General features: G+C 35.9%; 1 protein-coding gene across 3 annotated transcripts in view; it reads left to right on the top strand.

Annotated features, from left to right (window-relative positions):
- Positions 1 to 12,073, top strand: part of SLC44A5 (solute carrier family 44 member 5) — a 393,241-nt gene that overhangs the window by 365,906 nt on the left and 15,262 nt on the right. The window lies entirely within an intron of this gene.

Here is a 12,073-nt window from a genome sequence, read left to right as displayed (position 1 = left end):
AAAGAAGAGATGAAAAACTGTTTGGGGCATGTTGATATTGAGAAGCTTGGTGGAGATGTCAGGTAGTTTTAAGCCTGAAGCTCAGGATGAGTCAGGCTTAAAATATAAACATGGGTGTCATCAGCATAAATCTTTACACATAACAAATATAGTTTACAAACTCTACCTTGAATATACTTTGTTTTTTTTAAATTTATTTTTATTTTCAGCATAACAGTATTCATTATTTTTGCACCACACCCAGTGCTCCATGCAATCCGTGCCCTCTATAATACCCACCACCTGGCTTATTATTAATTGCCAAAACAGTCTTCAAACATAGCTAAGTGGGACATTCCCTGTTACATGATTTTAAAAATTAGTATCAAACTACAGTAATCAAACAGTGTGGTGCTACCATAAGGACAGACACATAGAACTGGAATAGAATAGAAACCCCCAAATTAACCCTCATACATAAGGCCAATCAATGGGGAAAGGATAGTTTTCTCAACTAACATTACTAGAAAAATGGATATCTACCTGCAAAAGAATAAAGTTGGACCCTTACACAATATACAAAAGTTAATTCAAAAAATGGATCAAAGACTTAAAAGCTAAAATAGAAGTAAAACTCTGAGAAGAAAGCATAGGAGGAAATCTTTAGGATGTTGGATTTGATGAAGATCTCCTAGCACAGGTAATAAAAGAAAAAAAAACAGACTTTATATACATGCACAAAGTCTGTGTATCAAAGGACACTATTAAGAGAATGAAAAGACAACCCATAAAATAGGAAAAAATATTTGCAAGTCATTTGACAGATAAACAACTGTTATTCAGAATATATAAAGAGCTTCCACGGTGGCAAGATGATGGAAGAACAGGGGACCTTATATCATCTGGTCCCTTGACATTAGCTGGATATCTGTCGAACCATTCTGAACACCCATGAATTCATCCTGAGATGTAAGGAAAATAAATCTGGAACTCTATGAGTAGAAAAGCAACTGTATTTTGCAAGGTAGGAGATATGGAGACGTCAATCTGCAGGGAGATATTGGAACATAAATGGAGGGAGAGGGAGCCTCCATAAGCCAGCTACTGGAAAACGATACAGCCCCAGAGGACAAAATTGGAAACCTTAGAAGTCTGCTCCAGTGAGCAGATTTCCTGACTGCAGCAGATTTCCTGTCTGAAAGGGGCTCAGGGGATGAAAAGAGCAGAATTCTAGGTGGGTCATTGTGGTCTCAGGACCCCAGGAGTCACAGAATGAATGGGGTATCTGAACTGATAGAGTGCCCAAGCATTAGAGTGGGGAAACTGGTTATAGTCAGTGAGCCCAGAGGGGGACTTTTAGCCCAGGTCACCATAAACGGCAAGCCAGGCTGGTTGGGTGACCACTCTGCCTGAGCACCCTGAAAAGAACGGGAACATGTGGCCATTTGCCTTACCCCAGAAGGGGCCAAAAGGCTGCACACATGACTGAACAATAGCTCTCAAGGTGGCAGCCCTGGAAAGGACAGTACGGTGACACCCAGCAGTCCCCTAGGAGCAGTGGAGCAGGTTATGCACATGAGCCTGCAACTACTCTCAGTCCCTGGGCACACAAAAGGCAGTGACACAGGCCCCTTGGGTACCTGCCAGGAGGATTACAATGGGCATGCACTGCAAGAGACTGTGAGATGGGCACACACAAAACTGAAGTCTATTTGTCCTAGAGGTTTTATTGAAGGGGGGGACTACAGTCTTTCAGCTCTGGGGCTGGGGATCTGGGCACATCTAAAGAGGTGCAGAAAGCCTCTAAGGAACAAAAGCCACACAGAGGACCAGCTTACACTGAGCCCAGCGCCCTGGCAAAGGGCCATGCAAATCCAACCAGGCAAAGACCTGAGAAGCTGCACAGCAGGCCCCGCCCTAGGAGGTAATCTGGAAGAACAGGTACAAACTAGATTACCGATCCCACAAGACTGTAAAATTCCAGAGCTAGGGGAAAACAGTATATTGAGCTCGAGGTTCATTCTCATGATTTGGTTATCATTCAGTCTTAAAATTTTCCATTTCTTTTTTTTTTTTTAACTTTCCCCCATTTCAACTAGTTTCTTATTTTACCAACTTATTTATTTATTTATTTATTTATTTTTAAGATTTTATTTATTTAACAGAGAGAGACACAGTTAGAGAGGGAAAACAAGCATGGAGAGTGGGAGAGGGAGAAGCAGGTTTCCTGTCAAGCAGGGAGCCCAATGTGGGGCTCGATCCCCGGTATCATGACCTGAGCCAAAGGCAGATGCTTAACAACTGAGCCACCCAGGCACCCTCCCAACTTATGTTTTCAAGTCACTTTTTAACTTTTTCTTTTACATATATGTTTAATAGATATATGCTTCATTTAATCCTTATTCACTCTATTCAATTTTATTTTTGTGTATAGATAAGAACTTATCTATATAAACCAATTAACAAGCAAAATAAAGAAACACATTGATAATAATATATTAATAATAAGGAACTTGTACACCCCACTCACAGCGATGGTCAGATCATCTAAGCAGAAGATCAACAAAGAAACAAGAGCTTTGAATGACACACTAGGCCAGATGGACTTCACAGATATATAGGGAACATTCCATCCTAAAACAACAAAATACTCATTATTCTCAATAGAACTTTCTCATAGAACTTTCTCTAGAACAGACCACATACTGGGTCATAAAATAAATCTCAACTGATATCAAAAGACTGAGATTATCCCCTGCATATTTTTTGACCATAGTGCTTTGAAACTTGAACTCAATCACAAGACGAAATTTGGAAGGAGCTCAAACACTTGGAGGTTAAGGAACATCCTGCTAAAGCATGAAAGGTCAACCAGGAAATTAAAGAAGAACTTAAATGATTCCATGAATCATTTCAAACCAGTGAAATGAAATGAAACCAGTGAAAATGAAAACACATTGGATCAAAACCTATGGGATACTGCAAAGGCAGTCCTAGGAGGAGAATACATAACCATCCAAGCCTCTCTCAAAAAATTAGAAAAATCCCAAAGATACAAGCTAATCTTACTCTCAAAAGACCTAGAGAAAGAACAGCAAATAAATCCTAAACCAACAGAAGAGAAATAATAAAGATTAGAGCAGAAAACAATGAAATAGAAACCAGAAAATCAGTAGAACTGATTAACAAAACTAGAAGCTGATTCTTTGAAAGAATTAAAAGATCGATAAGCTTCTAGCCAGATTTATCCAAAAGAAAAGAGAAAGAACCCAAATTAATACAATCATGAATGAAACAGGAGAGGAACAACACAAGGGAATAGACAATTGTAAGAACATATTATGAGCAACTATATGCCAACAAATTAGGCAATCTGGAAGGAAGAAATGGATGTATTCCTGGAAACTTTTGAACTACCAAAACTGAAAAAGGAAGAAACAGAAAATCTGGAAAGACCAATATCCAGCAAGGAAAATGAAGCAGTAATCAAAAATCTCCCAACACATGAGTCCAGGGCCAATGGCTTCCCAGGGGGAATTCTACCTAACATTTAAAGAAGAAATAATACCTATTCTTCTGAAGCTGTTTCAAAAAATTGAAATGGAAGGAAAACTTCCAAACTCATTCTATGAGGCCAACATTACCTTGATTCCCAAACCAGAAAAAGACCCCATCAAAAAGAGAATTACAGACCAATATCCCATCATCCCTAATGAACGTGGATGCCAAAATACTTACCAAGATACTAGCCCATAGGATCCAATAGTACATTAAAAGGATTATTCACCATGACCAAGTAGGATTTATTCCTGGGATGAAATGGTGGTTCAATATCCCCAAATCAATCAATGTGATACACCACATTAATAAAAGAAAAGGTAAGAACCATATGATCCTCTCATTTGCTGCAGAAAAAGCTTTTGACAAAATATGGCATCCTTTTTTGATTAAAACTCCTCACAGTGTAGGGATAGAGGGTACATACCTCAATATCATAAAAGTCATATATTAAAAGCCCACAAGAAATGTCATTCTCAATGGGGAAAAAAATGAGAACTTTTCCCTTAATGTCAGGAACATGACAGGAATGCCCACTCTCACTACTATTGTTCAACATAGTATTAGAAGTCCTAGCTTTAGCAGTTAGACAACAAAAGGAAATAAAAGGCATTCAAATTGGCAAAGAAGTCAAACTCTCACTCTTTACAGATGACATGATACTTTATGTGGAAAACGCAAAGACCCCACCCCAACATTGCTAGAACTCATACAGCAATTCAGCAACGTGGCAGGATACAAAATCAATACACAGAAATCAGTTGCATTTCTATACACTAACGATGTGACTGAAGAAAGAGAAATTAAGCAATCAATTACGTTTACAGTTGTAAAATGTAAAAAACCATAAGATACCTTGGGATAAACCTAACCAAAGAAGTAAAGATCTGTACTCTAAAAACTACAGGACACTTAGGAAGGAAATTGAGGGAGACACAAAGAGATGGAAAAGATTCCATGCTCATCCGTTGGAAAAAGAAACATTGTTAAAATGTCTCTGTTGCACAGAGCAATCTACACATTCAATGCAATCCCCATCAAAATACCATCAATATTGTTCAAGCTGGAACAGACAGTCCTAAAATTTGTATGGAACCACAAAAGACCCCAAATAGCCAAAGCAAACTTGAAAAAGAAAAGCAAAGCTGGTGGCATCACAATGCTGGACTTCAAGCTACATTACAAAGCCATTATCATCAAGACAGTATGATAGTGGCATAAAAAAAGACACATAGATCATTAGAACAGAGTAAAGAGCCCAGAAATGGACCCACAACTCTATGGTCAACCAATATTTGGACAAGCAGAAAGGAATGTCCAATGGAAAAAAGATAGTCTCTTCAACAAATGGTGTTGGGAAAATTGGACAGCCATAAGCAGAAGAATGAAACTGGACCATTTCCTTATGCCACACACAAAAGCAGACTCAAAATGGATGAAAGACTTAATGTGAGACAGGAATCCACCAAAATCCTTAAGGAGAGCACAGGCTCTCAACCTCTTCAACCTTGGCTGCAGCAACTTCTTGCAATACACTTCTCCAAAGGCAAGGGAAACAAAGGCAAAAATGAACTATTAGGACTTCATCAAGACAAAAGCCTTCTGCACAGCAAAGGAAACAGTCAACAAAACTAAAAGGCAACCTACAGAGTAGAAGATTTTTGCAAATGACAAAGGGCTGGTATCCAAGAGCTAGAAAGAACTTATCAAACCCAACACCCAAAAACCAAATAATCTAGTCGAGAAATGGCCAGAAGACATGAATAGACACTTCTCCAAAGAAGACATATGGATGGCCAGGAGATATATGAGAAAATGTTCCATATCACTTGTCATGGGGGAAGTACAAATCAAAACCATAATTATAATGGCTAAAATTAATAAGACAGGAAACAACAAATGTTGCCAAGGATATGGAGAACAGGTAACACCCTTATACTCTTGGTGGGAATGCAAGCTGGTGCAGCCACTCTGGAAAACAGTATGAAGGTTCCTCAAGAAGTTAAAAATAGAGTTACCCAATGACCTGGAGGTTGCACTACTGGGTATTTACCCCAAAGATACAGATGTAGTGAAAAGATGGGGTTACCTGCATCCCAATGTTCATAGCAGCAATGTCCATAATAGCCAAACTGCGGAAGGAGACAAAATGTCCTTCAATAGATGAATGGATAAAGATGTGGTTCATCTATATAATGGAATATTACTCAGCCATCAGAAAGGAGGAATACCTACCATTTACTTCAACATGGATAGAACTCCAGGGTATTGTGCTGAGTGAGGTGAGTCAGTTAGAAAAAGACAATTATGATATGGTTTAACTCATAGGTAGAATATAAGAAATACTGCAGAAGATCCCAGGAAGGGAGGGAAGGAAGGGAAGGGAGGGAAAACTAAATGGGAAGAAATCAGAGAGCAAGACAAACTTTGAGAGACTCTGGACTCCAGGAGACAAACTGAGGGTTACAGAAGGGAGGTGGGTGGAGGGATGTGGTAACCAGGTGACGGGTATTAAAGAGGGCATGTGTTACGATGAGCACTGGGTGTTATATGCAACTAATGAATCACTGAAAACTACATCAAAACCTAATGATGTACTATATGTTGTTTAATTGAATTTAAATTTTAAAAAAAGAGCTGCTACAACTCAACAATAAACAATCTGATTCAACATGAACAAAAGATTTTTAAAATTATGTAACATTTTTTCAGCTTTACTGAGGCATAATTGACAAAATTGTAATATATTTAAAATGTACAACATGTTTTTTTGATATGCACATGCATTGTGAAAGGAGTGTATACACATACACATTCAAGGTAATAAACATGTCCATTACCTCACATATTTCTCTTTTCCTCTCTTCTTTCTTTCCCTTCCTCCCTTCCTTCTATGAGAATGCTTAAGTTCTCTATAAGCAAATTTAAATTATACAATGTAGTATTATCAACTGTATTCACTGTTATACAGTGGCTCAAAAGAACTTATCCATCTTATAACTTAAAATTTATACCTTTTTACCAGCTTCTCCCTGTTTCCCCCACCACCCCTCTGACTATTTTGACCTCCATTCTGCTCTTTCTATGAGTTATACATTTTTAAAAATTATACATGTAAGTGATGTCATGTGTATTTGTCTTTATCTAGCTTATTTCTCTTAGCATCATGCTCTTCAGGTTAATCTGTTGCTGCAAAAGCAGCATTTCCCTCTTTTTAAAAGCTGAATAATATTCCATTGTGTATCTATATCACATTTTCTTTATCCATTGTTCATTCACTGACATGTTGTTTTCATACATTTGATATTGTAAGCAATTCTGCAGTCAACATAGGAGTACAGGTATCTCATTGACATAGTGATTTCATTTTCTTTGGATATATATACAGAAATGGAGTTTCTGGATCATATGGTAGTTCTATTTTTAAATTTTTTGAGGAACTTCCATACTGTTTTCCATAGTGGACACACCAACTTACCTTCCCACCCACAGTATACAAGAGTTCCCTTTTCTCCACATCCTCATCTTTTATCTTTTGGATAATAGACATCCTATCCTCTACCTTGTTGTGGTTTTCATTTGCATTTCTCTGTTGAGCAGTAATGTTGAGCACCATTTCATGTACTTATTGGCCATCTGTATGTCTTCTTTGGAAAAATGTCTCTTTGGGTCCTTTACCCATTTTTTAAAAATTGGGTTATTGGTGTTTTTTCCTATTGAGTTCTATAAGTTCCTTGTATATTTTGGATAGTAACTCACCATCACATATATGGTTTGCAAATAATTTCTCTCATTCCATGGGTTGCCTTTTTATTTTGTTGATGGTTTTCTTTGCTATGCAGAAGCTTTTTACTTTGATGTAGTCTCACTAGTTTATTTTTGCTTTTGTTGCCCTTGCTTTTAGCATCAAATCCAAACAGGCATTGCTAAGACCAACGTCTTCTTTTCTTCTAGGAGTTTTATGGTTTCAGATCTCCATTCAAATTTTTAATCCATTTTGAATTGTTTTGTGTGATGTAAGAGTCCAATTTTATTCTTTTGTATGTGGACATTCAGTTTTCCCAGAACATTGAATTGAAGAGATTAGCCTTTCTCCATTGTATATTATTTACTTCTTTTTTGCAAATTAATTGACCATATATGTATGCATGTATGTGTGTGTGTGTGTATTTCTGGGTTCTCTATTCTGTTCCATTCATTTGTGTGTCTCTTTCTTTCCCAACACTATAATATTTTGATTATCATGCTTCATAATGTAGTCTGAAATCTGGAAATGTAATGCCTTAATTTTTATTCTTCTTTCAGATTGCTTTGGCTATTCAGAGTCTTTTGTGATTCCAAACAAATTTTAGGACTGTTTTTTCTATTTCTGTGGGAAATGCCATTGGAATTTTGATAGGTATTGCATTGATTTTGTTAATTGTTTGGGGTATTATGGACACTTAACAATACTATTTTTTCCAAGCAATGATCATAGGATATTTTTTCACTTATTTGTCTTTATTTCATCAATGGCTTACAGTTTTTAATGCACAAGTAATTCCCTACCTTAGTTAATTTTTCCCTAGGTATTTTCTTGTTTTTGATACAGTTGTAAATGGGATTATCTTCTTAATTTCTCTTTTCAATAATTAGTTGTTATTATATAGAAATGCAGCTGAGTTTATATATTGACTACCTTTCCTGCAACTTCACTGAATTCATTTATTAGTTTTAATAGGATGGGGTGTTCTGGTGGTATTTTTTGTTTTGTTTTTGGTGGACTCTAGGGTTTTCTATAAATAATATCATTTGATCTGCAAAGACAATTTTACTTCTTCTTTTAGGTTTTAATTTCTTTTATTTCTTTTTCTTGCCTAATTGCTCTGACTAGGACTTCTAGTATTATATTGAATAAAAATGGCAAGAGTGGACATCCTTGTCTTATTCCTCATTTCAGAAAAAAAGCTTTCAACTTTTTACCATTGAGTATCATGTTAGTTGTGGCCTTGCTGTATGTGGTTTTCATTATTTTAAGGCATTCTATAATAAATTTATTGAGTTTTTATCATGAAAGAAGGCTAAATTTTGTCAAGTGAATTTTCTGCATCTACCAAGACGACCATGATTTGGATCCTTCATTTTGTTAATATGGTACATCACATTTATTGATTTGCATATATTGAGCCATCCTTACATCTCTTGGTAAATCCACTTGTTCTTGGTGTATGATCCTTTTACTGTACTGCTGAATTCAGTTCGCTAATATTTTGTTAAGAATTTTTGCATTTATGATCATTAGGGATATTGGTCTATAATTTTCTCTTAGTGTAGTGTCTTTCTTGCTTTGATTATCAGAGTGATGCTGGCCTTGTAAAATGAATTTGGAAATGTTTCTCTTATTCAGTTTTTTAGAAGAGTTTGAGAAGGATTAATATTAATTCTTCTTTAAATGTCTGATAGAATTTACCAGTAAAGCCATCTAGCCTTTGTTTGTTAGAAAGTTTTTGATTATTGATTCAAAATCCTTACTAGTAATTGGTCTTTACAGATTTTCTATTTCATCATAATCCAGTCTTACTAGGTTGTGTATCTGTAGGAATTTATGCATTTCTTCTAGTTTATCTAATTTTTGCACAACTGTTCATAGTAGTCTCTTATGATCCTTTGTACTTCTGTGGTATTGATTGTAATACCTGTTCTTTCATTTCTGAAATGAAATGTTCCTCTTTGTTCCTTGGTCTAACTAAAGTTTGTTAATTTTGTTTACCTTTTCAGAAAACAAATGATTATTTCCACTGATGTTTTCTATGGTCTTCTTAATTTCTATTTCATCTGTTTCCACTCTGAAATTTCCCTTCTCTTTCCTTCTACTAATTTGTGCTCATTTGTTCTTCTTTTTCTACTTCCTTAAGGTGTAAAGTCAGATTGATATCTTTTGTTTTTCTTAATATAGGTGTTCATTGCTATGAACCTTCTTCTTTGAATTACTTTGCTGCATCCCATATGTTGGCATGCTCTGTTTCCAGTTTTGTCTCAAGATACTCTTTGATTTCCTCTTTGGCTCATTGGTTGTTCAGTAGTATGTAGTTAAATCTCCACACACTGGTGAATTTTCCAGTTTTCTTCCCGTAATTGATTTCTATTTCAAACCACTGTGGTTGGAGGAGGTTCTTGATATTATTTCAGTCTTATATTTATTAAGACCTGTTTTGTGGTCTAGCAATGATCTATCCTGGACAGTGTTCCATATGCACTTGAGAAGAATGTATATTCTGCTGTGTTTGGAAGGACTGTATTGTAAATGTCTAATCTGTCTGGTCAATGTACAGTTTAAGTCCAGTACTTCCTTTTTGCTCTTCTATCTGGATGATCTGTTGTTGAAAGTGGGGTATTGAAATCCTCTAGTATTATTATATTGCTATATATGTTCCCCTTAATATCTGTTTATATTTTGCTTTGTATATTTTGGTGTTCCAATGTTGCGTACATGAATATTTATGAGTTTTATATTCTTTTGATGAATAGACTCCTTTATCACAGTATAATGATCTTTATGTTAGTTTTTGGCTTAACTATTTTTGGCTTAACCAAACTCCTTTTGGTTTCCATTTGCATGAAAAATTTTTTCCAATCCTTCACTTTCATCCTTTATGTGTTTTTACAGGTGAAGTGAGACTTATAGGTAGCTTATAACTGAGGGTTTTTTTTTTTTTTTTAAATACACTCAGACACTTTGTGTCTTCTGGTTGGAGAATTTCATTCACTTATAGATAATTATGGACTTAGTATTGCTATTTTGTTGATTGTTTTCTGGCTGTTTTATATCTTAAATAAAATATCTTGTATCTATTTTAAGCTGATAACTTAATTTCAAATGTGTACAAAAGCACTGCATTTTTACACTTTCCCCACATTAATGCTACATTTTTTATGATTACGATTTACCTCTTTTTATGTTGTGTATCCATTAACAACTTGCTGTAGTTACAGTTATCTTTAACACTTTGTATTTTAATCCTTATACTAGAATTGTGATTTATCTGCTACCATTAGTTTGAGTATTCTGAATTTAATTATACATCTACCTTTTACTAGTGAATTTTATACTTCCACATATTTTCATGTTACTAATTAGCTCCTTTGTTTCAGCTTAAAAAACCCCCTTTAACATTTCTTGTAAGGCTGACTAGGGAGGATGAACTCTTCAGCTTTTCTTTGTCTGGAAAACTTTACCCTTCGATTCTAAAGGACAGTTTGGCCCCATAGAGTTTCTTGCTTGGCAGTTTTTTTCCTTCATCACTTTGAATATATCATTCCACTCTCTTCTGGCCTACAAAATTTCTGCTGAAAAACTCACTTTTCTGTGACTTTTTTTTATCCCCCAAAAAGTAGAAGTCACTTTTCTCCTGCTGCCTTTAATTGCCTTTCAGCTTCTGAAAATTTATTTGTGTTTCAATATGGATCTCTTTAGATTCATCTTTTTGAGATTCTTTTCTGGATCTGAATGTGTGTTTGTTTCTACAGATTAAGGAAATTTACAGCCATTATTTCTTCAGTTAAGCTTTCTGCACCTTTCTCTCTCTCTGTCTCTTCTCCTTCTGGGACCTCCAATTTGGTCTGCTTGTTGTTAATTTTGTTTATCTTTTCAGAAAACCAATGATTATTTCCACTGATGTTTTCTATGGTCTTCTTAATTTTTATTTCATCTATTTCCATTATTTTTCCCTTTTGCTTCTCTAATTGGATGAATTCCACTTCCTTGTCTTTGAATTTGTTGATCCTTTCCTCTGCTTGATCTGGTCTGCTATTAAAACCCTCTATTGTGGGCTCAGTGGGTTAAAGCCGCTGCCTTCGGCTCAGGTCATGGTCTCAGGGTCCTGGGATCGAGTCCCACATTGGGCTCTCTGCTCAGCAGGGAGCCTGCTTCCCTCCCTCTCTCTCTCTCTCTCTGCCTGCCTCTCCATCTACTTGTGATCTCTCTCTGTTAAATAAATAAATAAAATCTTAAAAAAAAAAACACTCTATTGAATTTTTTAAGTCTGTTATTGTATTCTTTGGTTCTATAAATTCTGTTTAGTGCTTTTTTATATTTTCTGTCCCTTTGTTAAAATTCTCAATGTTCATGCATTGTTCTCCTGACCTTGATGAGCATCTTTATGGCCATTATTTCAAACCCTATCAGGTAGACAACTTACTTCTGAAATATAGGTTTCTAGAGATTTATCCTGTTTTTTTATTTGGAATATATTCTCTTCTTTCTTCATTTTTTTCTTGAGTCTCTATGGTGGATTCATTGTATTAGATAAAACAGTCACTTCTCCCAGTCTTAACAGACTGGTCTTATACAGGAGATGAATTTCATCAATCAGCCAAGCTCAAGCTTCTAGGTCTCTCAGGCATTTGTGATTCTCCTAGCCACCAGATTCTTAATGTTCCCCAACAGCTGAATATGTGCCAAGACCTCAGTGTTCCAAAGAGACAGATCACAGTCAGAACCTATATGCAGGCTAAATTAGAAGCCAAACCCTCAGGCAGTAGGTGGGAAAGTATGCAG

This window comes from Mustela putorius, unplaced genomic scaffold (assembly GCF_011764305.1).
Source record: "Mustela putorius furo isolate JIRA1106 unplaced genomic scaffold, ASM1176430v1.1 tig00003853_pilon_pilon_pilon, whole genome shotgun sequence".
Taxonomy (NCBI): domain Eukaryota; kingdom Metazoa; phylum Chordata; class Mammalia; order Carnivora; family Mustelidae; genus Mustela; species Mustela putorius.
This window is presented reverse-complemented; position numbering and strand designations above follow the sequence as displayed.